Source organism: Mastomys coucha, unplaced genomic scaffold (genome assembly GCF_008632895.1).
Source record: "Mastomys coucha isolate ucsf_1 unplaced genomic scaffold, UCSF_Mcou_1 pScaffold9, whole genome shotgun sequence".
NCBI lineage: Eukaryota > Metazoa > Chordata > Mammalia > Rodentia > Muridae > Mastomys > Mastomys coucha.
In genome coordinates this window covers 65,934,460-65,945,935 of record NW_022196915.1, presented here as the reverse complement: position 1 = coordinate 65,945,935, position 11,476 = coordinate 65,934,460, and positions in this window count along the sequence as shown.

Here is an 11,476-nt window from a genome sequence, read left to right as displayed (position 1 = left end):
TCGGCTCCGGGGCCGCGATCACTCAGCTGGGCCTTCGCCGCGGTGCCGCCTCCCTTTGTCGCGTAGCCGGCGACCAGCATCTTCACCCCAGCGCGGTTGCCACCCATAGAGAGGGAGTAATCCAGCTGGGTGAATTACAAGTTGCTTTTCGCGCCTCCAGGCGTGATGGGAGTTTTCAGGTTCTAGGGCGGAAACCAAAAGACTGCCGCTGCATTGCATTTTGGGAGTTGTAGTTCATCCTGAGTCGCGAGCCTTTTTGGCTTTTCATTGTTTCAGACTGTACCAGAAATGCCAATTTTCTTGGGATTTATCATCGGGTTTAGAATTTATGGTTTGAAATACTCACTAATCCTTCTGTTCTACTATGTGTTTATTTTTTTCACTTGTAAAACTATAATAGTATTTGACAAGATTGATGATTAAAAGAGCTACATTGCCTTGGATATACAACGTTTAATAGTTTTTACAAAACGATAGACATGAATTCCCGGAATATAAAAGGCCAAAAAAAATTGGTTTTTTTTTCCATCACTTTATTGAAAATGAAGAAGCAATGATTTAATATGAGTCTACAGAAAAACATCTTAAAGTTTCTTCAAAGATGTTCCTGGTTTGGTTGGTTCATTCGAAAAGATTTTATTTTTAGGGGGCTGGAGAGATGGGCTCAGCGGTTAAGAGCACTGACTGCTCTTCTGAAAGTCCTGAGTTCAAATCCCAGCAACCAGAAGGTGGCTCACAATCATCCGTGATGAGATCTGAAGCCCTCTTCTGATGTGTCTGAAGACTGCTACACTGTACGTACATATAATAATAAGTTAAATCTTAAAAATAAAAATTATTTTTAGCATAGTTTTAGGCTTGTAGGAAAACTGAATAGGAAGTGCAGGAAAGTTCCAGCATCCACGTCTTACAGATTCCCCTATTTTTAATACCCCCTTAATGCCCCGCATTAGCATGAGATTTGTTACAAATGATAAATGATTACTGTGCATTAATATTAATAGTGCTTATAGAGGAGCTTACTCTTTGTGTTGAAGAAAATCTGCAGGTTTTGGGAACCTGAAGCTCCCAAAAGTTGTCCTCTGACCTCCACACTTGTGCTGAGCTAGATCCTGCACACAAAACTAGAAACTGCCAAACCAAAAGGGAACTCTATAGACTCCAGTGTTTTTGTTTTCCTATAGGCTCACAATTTCAATTTTGTCCTGCTTCAACTTCTGTTAATGGCCCTTGCACGCAAGCTCAATTTCCAGAGGTCAGAGGCAGGAGTGAAAACCGCCTGTACTGAAAGTTCCAAGACAGCCTAAGCTACAAAGAAAGACCTTGCACGATAGTGTTGTATTTGAGTCTTACTACATATTACAGGCTGGCTGTGAAATTATGCAATCTTCATGCTTAAACCTCTAAGGACAACCTGAGGACATTATCAGCATCAAATAGTTTGTTATTTTTACTGCTATTTGATAAAAGGCAAACTGCCAGGAGCCATCAAAAAGAGGCTAATGCTACCAGGGGACTTTCCCAGAGGTGGCCTATCTTTTTGTATGGCCTAGGACGGGTGAGCTCTGAGAGGCCAGATCCCAAGTGACTTCATCTCAGGATGGCTTCTTGCAGCTGGTATGCCTTTCCTGTCACTCTTATAGAGACTAAGGATTCCTGGGTATTAGCCTACCCTATTGAGCAAATTTCCTGCAGATCAACATAAAGAAGAACTTTCATGAATTAATACTGTTTAGATGAATTAATGATTTTATAGAATTCCTGATTTGATTAAAATAATTTTAGGAAGAAAGTTTTAAGAGATGGTTATAGTTGTTTTGCCAGAAAGATATAATATATTTATTTTTTTTAAAGATTTATTTATTTTGTGTATATGAGTACACTGTAGCTGTCTTCAGATATACCAGAAGAGGGCATCAGATCCCATTATAGATAGTTGTGAGCCACCATGTGTTTGCTGGGAATTGAACTCAGGACCTCTTGAAGAGCAGTCAGTGGTCTTATCCACTGAGCCATCTCCCCAGCCCTGATATAATACATTTAAAATCAAGAATAGAATGTCCACTCTTCATAGACTAGTGAATAAAGGCTTCATAATAAGGAATACAATGAGCTTTCATAATTACACTAAAAAAAAGGCTTGGGACATATTTGTGATCAAGGAAAAATATTCATTCTAGGTCAGGTCCAAGGATGAAGCCACAAATGTGCACTATGATAAAGCAAGGCCACATGAAACTGTTGCTTTGAACGTAAAAGGGCTTGCAGAATGAAACACTGTTTTGAACTTAATATCAACATACTTCTGTAACTCTCATTTTGTGTAACACTTTATCTATGAGGTAATTTTCTTTTTTTTTATTTTGTTTGTTTGTTTGTTTTTGGTTTTGGTTTTTGAGACAGGGTTTCTCTGTATAGCCCTGGCTGTCCTGGAACTCACTCGGTAGACCAGGCCGGCCTCGAACTCAGAAATCTGAATGCTTCTACCTCCCGAGTGCTGGGATTAAAGGCATGTGCCACCACTGCCCGGCAATGAGCTGAAAGACACCCGGAGCTTGGGAGACCCTCACTTGATTCTCGGAGTGACACGACCACCCAATAACTCACGAGAGACCGATCTTGCTGCAATCACACGAGGTTTATTCAGGCCAGATCTGGGGTCGAACACATAGCCTAGCAGGCCAGAGGAGTTTGACGCAGACCACAAGGAGTAAGGGGTATTTAAAGAGAAAAACCACAAACTAGGGTGGGTGAGGGGGTTACCAAGGAAACATAACAAAAAACAGTGGAAAATTTCAGTGGGACCCAACCCATGCTTTAGTCAGGGTCAGGGTCATGAGGAAAACATCCTATACACTCATTATTCACAAGAATGTGGTCTGGTCTCTGCTATTCACTTTATGGCTGATCGTTCCCTAGAACCACCCAAATGGCTCATACCCTACTTTTTGTTCTTGGACCTAACTAGGGGGACCTTCGTGGCCAGCAGGTTCCTGAAACTGGCTAGTCTACATTCCTGGCTCGTTACAGAGGTTTTCCATGCCCTTTTAGGTAAAGGTTATACATTATACATTCCTACTGACACATTTCTACTAAATGCTCCTTTTTTCTTAATTCTAAAATTCTCCAACCTTACAAGCTAATTTTCTAAAGAACTTTTGTCTATGAAGATATAAAAACGCTAGAGAGAAGGAATAAAGTGGTGGCATCTGGGACTCTGCCCTATCTATTCATCCATCTCTCCACCCACCCATCCAGCCACCCATCCAAATGCATGTGTGGTACTTGCGGCTAAGTCCAATTCACCAAATGTATATATGTGTATGTCCGTTGGTCTATAGGTACATGTGTAGGGCTATGTGTTTATATATGAGCATGCATGAATACTTGTGGAGCTGATAAGACAGGTAGTTGGCCCAACCAGAATGTATGTGTCTGTGCTCATCCTCTGTGTAAATGAATATCCAAGCTTTTCTTTCCTCTCTGGTTTATAAAGAGTTAATGAGCTCCAAGTCTCTCACCTGGCTATCAAGAGGCTCCCAGGCAAGAGAGAAGGACTTTAACAATTAATCCTTAATTAAGTGAAATTCCGTGCTGTTACACAGCAGGAGTTAATTACAAGACACCGGTAGCCTTTGGCCTTAGCATAACAGAGAGTTTAAGAAAGTGTGTTAGAAATATTACCAAAAGTAAGCTCCTTTTGCCCTAGCAACTGCAACCTTTGCCACCACAACCACCAATGCTCCCATGGCTGCTTTTCCCAGGAAACCCTGTGATGCTGGGAAGGTCACTGGCAACAAAGCAAGCACAGACACTCACAAATACATAAGCACATGTAAAACCGGATACAGCCCAATTGGCCAGGTGCCTGCCTCTCACACATGAGGCCCTGAGTTTGTTCCCCAGTACTACATCAGGTTTGACAGTACAGACAGTAATCCTAGCACTTGTGAGTTGGAGGCAGAACGATCAGAGTTCAAGGTCATCTTCAGCTACTTAGGGAGTTCAGAACCAGTCTAGGACAAGTGAGAACCTGTTTTTAAAACATCTTGGTCTTTTGTTTGGTTGGTTTTCATTGGTTTTCTGTTACTGCCCAGCAGTAATAATAGACAAAACAGATAACACAACTGCTGGGTGCGAAATCTATCCTAAACTCATCAACTATTCTATGTTGGTAATCTTCCAGTGGCAGAATCTGCCACTAAAGCTAACAGTTCCTGGTTTTTCCTTTTGCTCCCGCCTCACCATCCAATTTGCTTTTACTTTATATTATATCTTATATGTATGTATATTTTGTGTGCATTTATTTATTTATTATATGTGTGTGCCAGCATATTTGTGCAGGTACAATGTTGAGATCAAAAGGAGTAGGCACTGGATTTTTCTCTTTCCATCATGTGGGTTCCTGGGTCAAACTCAGGATTCTGGCCTTGGTGACAAGTGTTTCTAGCCAGTTCACTGGCCTGTGACTTTGGGCTTTGTCTCCTGGCCCCTTTGTTTTCAGAGATAATTACTCTATGACTAATTACTTATTAATAAATGCTTACACCAATAGCCTTGGCTTTGTTTCCTGCCTAGCTTGCTACGTATATAATCCACTTAGGTTATTCTACGGCTTCCTCAGGGTTCCTAACCTGTCCTCAGGTTTATGCAACCATCTCCAGAGTTTGAGGCAAATCCCCTAAGCCTGACTCTATCCCATAATTCCTCTCTCTGCTGGATGTCCCATCTCCCATTTCCTGCCTCAGCTGATTGGCCATAGTTTTTTTTTTTTTTTTTTTTATTGACTGGTGAATGCTTTTACAAAGTGCAAAAAAGATTATCTCTACACTGGCCCCAAGACTTTATTCTTAAACAAGTATGGGTGATGGTCATTCTGTTATTTTTAAGATTTTATTTTTAATTTTAGTCAAATATGTATGTATATATGTAAGTGAGAATGGGCACACGAGTGCTCATAGGCTAGCTTAGCCTGAAGCAAGCAGTGTACAGGGGACACAACAAAGAGATCCTGCCTCAAGCCAGGGCAAGATCAATGGCTGGTCTCTACATGGTGTGCCATGGCAAGTGTGAACCATCACACACACACACACACACACACACGAAAATTAGACAAATATTTAAAAACTAAATTCATGGCTGCTTGAGTGACCCAAATAAACCGTGTTTTGCTGATTTAATAATGTGTTTTCTACAATTACTAATCCAGTTTAATGAAGCTCTCCTCAGTTCTAGTCCCTGCGATGTGAGGGTGTGCGAGGCAGGCATGGGGCCATAGGTTATATTGGCCCTTTTTAGAGAAAAGCTCAATTTTCGTAAGGCTATAATGATTTGTTAGCTAACCATGAATGTTAAGCAATGGGTAAGAAGAGGAGAAAATCAGAAGCTGGATGAAAGCTCTGCAGACGCCTCGTTTTATAGTCATTGCCTTTCAAGACCTCCTGATGACTTGGATGTCAATGTCATAGAAAGTTCAGGTGCCTGTGGGAAGGTTGGAAGATGTGAAGAAGAGAATGTGAGCAGGGAAGGAGCATGGCCATGCAGATCATCGCTGTGTTTTGTCTTCCTTTGCACTTACAGGTCTGAAGAGATTTGAGCTGGATTCTCTGCCATCTTAAAAGATGACACCTCTCTGTGTCCTTCCACAGTGTGAGAAATGTGATTCATAATGGCACTGTTAGTTCAAAATCTAAAACGCTGTTTGCTCTTCTGGGAGAATGAGTACATCAGAAATTAAATTGAAGTCTAGAGGCTGGTGGGTTGCTATGGCAACCCAAACCAAAAAGGGGACGTGGGATGGGGGTGGGTATAATTGTTTTTCTTCAGCTCTGGGGAAACTCAGTGAATGACATGAGCTTTAAATGAGAGCGTTTGTCCTATAAATCCAAACAAATACCACACATTCATTCGTTTCTTCTTTCATGAGCACTGTGCTTAGCACCATCTAGGCCAGTGCTTCTCAACCTTTGCACATCTGAGGGCTCTTCATGTACAAATACCCATAAAGCCACACATGTGCTCACACACATATTTTTTTTTTAAAGTCATCTGACTATGACAGAGCACAAATTTAATCTCAGCACTAAGGAGGCAGAGGCAGGTGGATCACTGTGAGTTCAAAGCCAGATTGATTTACATAGATTTCTAGGTTAGCCAAGGCTACATAGTGAGAACCTAACTCGAAAAAGAGGGGAAAAAAAGGGGATTACTTAAAACAATAAGTGGGCTGGCGAGATGGCTCAGCGGTTAAGAGCACTGACTGCTCTTCTGAAGGTCCTGAGTTTAAATCCCAGCAGCCACATGGTGGCTTCACAACCATACATAATGAGATCTGACTCCTTCTTCTGGAGTGTCTGAAGACAGCTACAGTGTACTTACATAAAAAATTAAAAAACAAAACAAAACAAAAAATTAGCAATAAATACAACTTAGGCCTTTTTACCAAGGTTGTACCAAAAGCAAAGGGACCCGACCCCCACCCCCAGTCCCTCCCTAGAGTCTAAACCAGTGTGAAGGCTTCAAAAGTCAAGATAGTTGTGCTGAAAGGTGTCCACAGGCACACACAAAGAAGATATCCATGTCACCCATGTCCCCCAGACAACACTCTGGAGTGTCCCCACAAGAAACAAGTTTGACCCCTATGCTGTCAAGTTGACCATGACCACCGAGTCAGCCCAGGGATTACAGAAGCTGTGGCTGTCAAGGCTCATAAGCACCAGGTCAAAGGGACTGTGTCAAAACTATGAGACTGATGAAACCAAAGGTGACATCATGATCAGGCTCAAACAAGAGAAGGCACGGGTTGGACTACCTCCTGATCTGTTGAACGTTGCCAACCAAAGTAGGAGCCTCCACATTGAGCACAGCTGCAGGAAATACAGTTTTCCTCATTTAGCAAACTATAGACAAGTTACAAGTGCTCTCAACTAGTACTGCCCCTTCTGAGTCTTCATATCTTCCTGTGGTAACAAAGTAGTTTTGACATTGTGGCTGTCAATAGATCCTGCAGCTGGCTTCACTGTGGTATAGTTACTGTTGCTGTTGTTATATTTTATTTTATTACTCTTGTATGAGAGCCTGTGGGCACAGTGACTTCGTGGTCAGAGGACAATTTTCAGGAGCCGGCTCTTTCCTCCCGTTGTGGACTCCAAGGACAGAGCTCACGTTTGGCTTACATGCAGGTGCTTTTAGCTACTGAGCCACTCTGATGGCTGTCATGGCTTTTTAAGTCACTTTTCTCTCCACTGATTTTCTCCCCAAAAAATCGAGATTTGGGATAGTAGCTCAATTGTAATAATCGTGGCTGTAGTAATAATTATTTGTAATTTACAACTATTAAAGATTTTGAAAATATAGCCGAAGAACATGAGTTCTTTTTTTGTTATTCAGATCTAAGAAGGGTGGTGAGACCTGTGTGTTAGGAGTTGGGGTAACCCAGCTACTGGCCCATTCTTCCTTCTGACAATAGCAAACCTTGAGGATATGGCATACGTGTGAGGGGTAAACTGGTAGCTTTCCGGAGGTCAGAGTGAGGGATTAGGGATTTGTGTAAGGACTGAGGAGACTCTGGATCTCATGGCGCTTCATTTCTGCTATTTCTGCTCTTTGCCAGGAGGGAAAGCATCCTCTCACTAGTCGTCTCACTTGTTCCAATTCCCTCTTACCAAGCACTTATCCAAATCAAAATTTCTTTACAAAACAAATTCATACGATGTGACTTGGTGGGATACACCTTGAGAGTGAGGCAGGAAGCTGTGTTCTTTGGGGAACCTCAGAATTTTTTCACAATTGTCCTCTTCTTAAGTCAGGAGGTCTATTTGCAATTCTCATCCTCCATTGCCTAAGGACTGCTCCGGAAGCAGTAACTTCCCCTTTGCGGGACCATTGCTTAAGGGAAGTCTCCTTCCTCTAAAGAAGCTTCTAGAAACTGACTCCGAGGGTGGTGGGGACAGGCCTGCCACCACTGCAAGTAAATCAGAGGCAGGCCAAAGGACTATGGGGTGGGACACCAGGTGCATCTAGTGATTTCCCCAAATCTAGTCTGACCCCTGTATTGCCAAGCGCACTGGCACTATCGACTCAGTCTGCTGGGACAGAGGGTACTCCTAAGTCCCCTATCTATCGCCCCTTCTTCCTTCTCGTAGTGTGGCAAACCTTGGGGATATGGCATATGTGTGAGGTACATAAACTGACAGCTTTCTGAAGGTGAAAGTGAGGGGTTGGGAAATTGGGTAAGAATTTAAGGAAGGGACTCTGGCTCTCATGTGGCTTCATCTCTATTTATGAAATACTTGATGTAATAATGAATAATAATAAAAGGCTGAATAGTGAAAAGTGTTGTGCTGCTGCAGTGGCTCTGAGGGTAAGAGCACTGGCTGTGGTTCCAAAGGTCCCCGATTCAAATCCCACTCTGGGGTTGGAGAAATGGCTCAGTGGTTAAGAGCACTGGCTACTCTTCCAGAGGTCTTGAGTTCAGATCCCAGCAGCCACATGGTGGCTCACAACCACCCATGATGAGATCTGATGCCCTCTTCTGGTGTGTCTGAAGACAGCTACAGTGTACTTACATATAATAAATAAATAAATCTTAGCCAGGCGGTGGTGGCACACGCCTTTAATCCCAGCACTTGGGAGGCAGAGGCAGGTGGATTTCTGAGTTCGAGGCTGTCCTGGTCTACAGAGTGAGTTTCAGTCAGGGCTACACAGAGAAACCCTGTCTCGAACCACCCCCCCAAAACCAAACAAACAACAAAAAAATAAATCTTAAAATGAGAGAGAGAGAAAGACATGTTCATGAGCACAAATACACACGTGCCTGTCTGTGATAAAGGTGCAGGGGTACATCAGTTTGTTAAAACATTATTATTGGTGTGATATTCAATTATGGAATTGAATTTGGGGCTTTGAGTTGATTGTGAAAGAACACAGGGAAATTTGAAATGATTATCACATACAAAAAAAAATGTTTACATGTGAGAGGGCCTAATCCACTCCATTTTAGAACAGGCAGCCATGTTAGGCTTTAAGTTTCAGTTTCCCAAAGAAGCAGGCAAGGATCCTTAGGAGAGTCACAGATAATAGTCAATAGTAGCCCTGACATTTGGCCAAGAGGGAGGAGGAGCCCAGAGTTGAGTCAGTTTCAGGGACATCTGGCCTAGAGAGATAACCAGTTCCAAATTGATACAATCCCTGGAATTCTTCAAGGCCTCACTAAAAATGGTACAACATAGAAGCCAATTAAAATGGGACTGCACTGCTAGCCAATCATATTCAGGATTACCTAACTCCTTCAGAAAATTCCCCCAGCCCTGCACTAAAGGGGCCTTCGAGCTCCTCTCTGTATTGCCGTTTTGCTGAATGGTTGACCCCTCAGGCTGGTTGTTTCTGTAGAACAAATGCAATTTGCCTTTACATACTATCTGAGTCTAGGGTCTTCATCGATTTTTTTTTTGTTTTGTTTTGTTTTGTTTTGTTTTATTCAAGACAGGGTTTCTCTGTGTAACCCTGGCTGTCCTGGAACTTACTCTGTAGACCAGGCTGGCCTCGAACTCAGAAATCCGCCTGTCTCTGCCTCCCAAGTGCTGGGATTAAAGGCATGCACCACCACTGCCTGGCTCTTCATCGGTTTTCAGACCCTAACACATGGTGGTGTGAATTGCCTGTACCAGTATACAAGAAAATGTTCATATTAAAATGTTTATGATATATTTAGAACTAGAGTTCTTTGTCAGGCAGACAGTTACTCATCTAGTGACGAAATTCCTCAGTTTAATAGCTTAACTCCAAGGGAATATTCCTGATTAGGGTACAGAGGTTCTGAAGAGTTAGGCTTGGAGAAAATGCGTCTCAGATATAGAGGAATTTTGTTTTGTTTTTTGGTTTTTGTTTGTTTGTTTTTCGAGACAGGGTTTCTCTGTGTAGTCCTGGCTGTCCTGGAACTCACTCTGTAGACCAGGCGGGCCTCAAACTCAGAAATCTGCCTGCCTCTGCCTCCCAAGTGCTGGGGTCAAAGGCGTGTGCCACCACTGCCCAGCAATCTAGAGGAATTTTAATTCAGCTACATGGCTGCTCTGGCAAGGGATCACAACCAAAGATGTTATTAGGCAGACACACTGCACACCTTTAATCCCTCTGGCTGGAATCCAGACACTTTAATCCCAAACAATAATGTCTAATTGGAGAGCAGATAAAATGACAAATCAGAGAGAGATCTGACAATAAGTCAGAGATAGGATCTGCTCAACTCTCAGGGGAAAATACAAGACAGAGTCTACCTAAAGAGCAATGAGGGAAAGAGTTCAGTTGAATGCAGTGCAGTGCAGTGCAGTACAGTTCAGTTCATGGTGTTCAGAGACAGTCTTTCTCCGCAGAACAAGAGAAGCCGGTTTGAATCAGCTTGCAGAGAGTTTGAGTCAGAACAGCTGAGTTGAACCAAAGAGTCAGAGTTCAGAAAAACACTAGAAAGGGTGAGTTTATTCAGCAGTAAGTCTCAGAGGCTGAAACATTCTAGGCCTACATTAGCAGACCGAGGCTAGAAGCTGAAGTTTTCAAGGTCTGCGCTTGGAAAAGATTAGATTGTATGGAGGTGAGATGTTTCCAGGCCTAGGTCTAAGGATAGTTAGAAACACTCTGGGTTCAGCCCAAGCCATGTATTCATAAAGCTCTGGTACAGCTATCATCTCATCACTTCATCTGAAGAAATAAAAATTTCATTTATATTTACACTCAGATGTGGAGGGAACGAAGCATACAACATGCCCTTGTTGATAAATGTGGTGGCATCATCAACTTCTCCCTTAGGATGCGGGTCTTAAACTCACAGTGTAGCTTAGAATAGCCTTAAACTTCTCTCTTACCTCTAGCTCTCCAGTGCTGGGATTACAGGCATGTGCTGTGAGAAATATTAATAAATGAACCCACCAACTCTCCGAGCTCCTGCTTCTTTACTAGTCAACTCTCCAGGCCACATTCCTGTTTTAGGAACCAACACCATCGGGCCATACCACTATGTCCTAGCAGGGTCCTGCTGGCTCTGTACCACATTCCAATAACCAAACAGAGCCGCCATCCTCAAAGTTTGATAACGCCATATCCAGTAATCCGGTAAAAACAAGACTCAATGCTTATAATAAGTTAACCAACCAGATTTATATATCAATAAATTCTCAATACACAAGATGCCAGTAAAATAATTTCAGAACCAATTGATAATGATAAAAGCTGCCCACCTAGATTGGACAAATTATCCCAATTTTTTGTTTGTTTCTTTCTTGTTTTTGTTTTTCGTGACAGGGTTTATCTGTATAGCCCTGGCTGTCCTGGAACTTACTCTGTTGAACAGGCTGGCCTTGAACTCAGAAATCCGCCTGCCTCTGCCTCCCAAGTGCTGGGATTAAAGGCATGTGCCACCACAGGAAAGGGGAAAAATTGCACTTCCTTTCCTCTCTTTTTTTTAAGCCAAAAGAGAGATACTTCC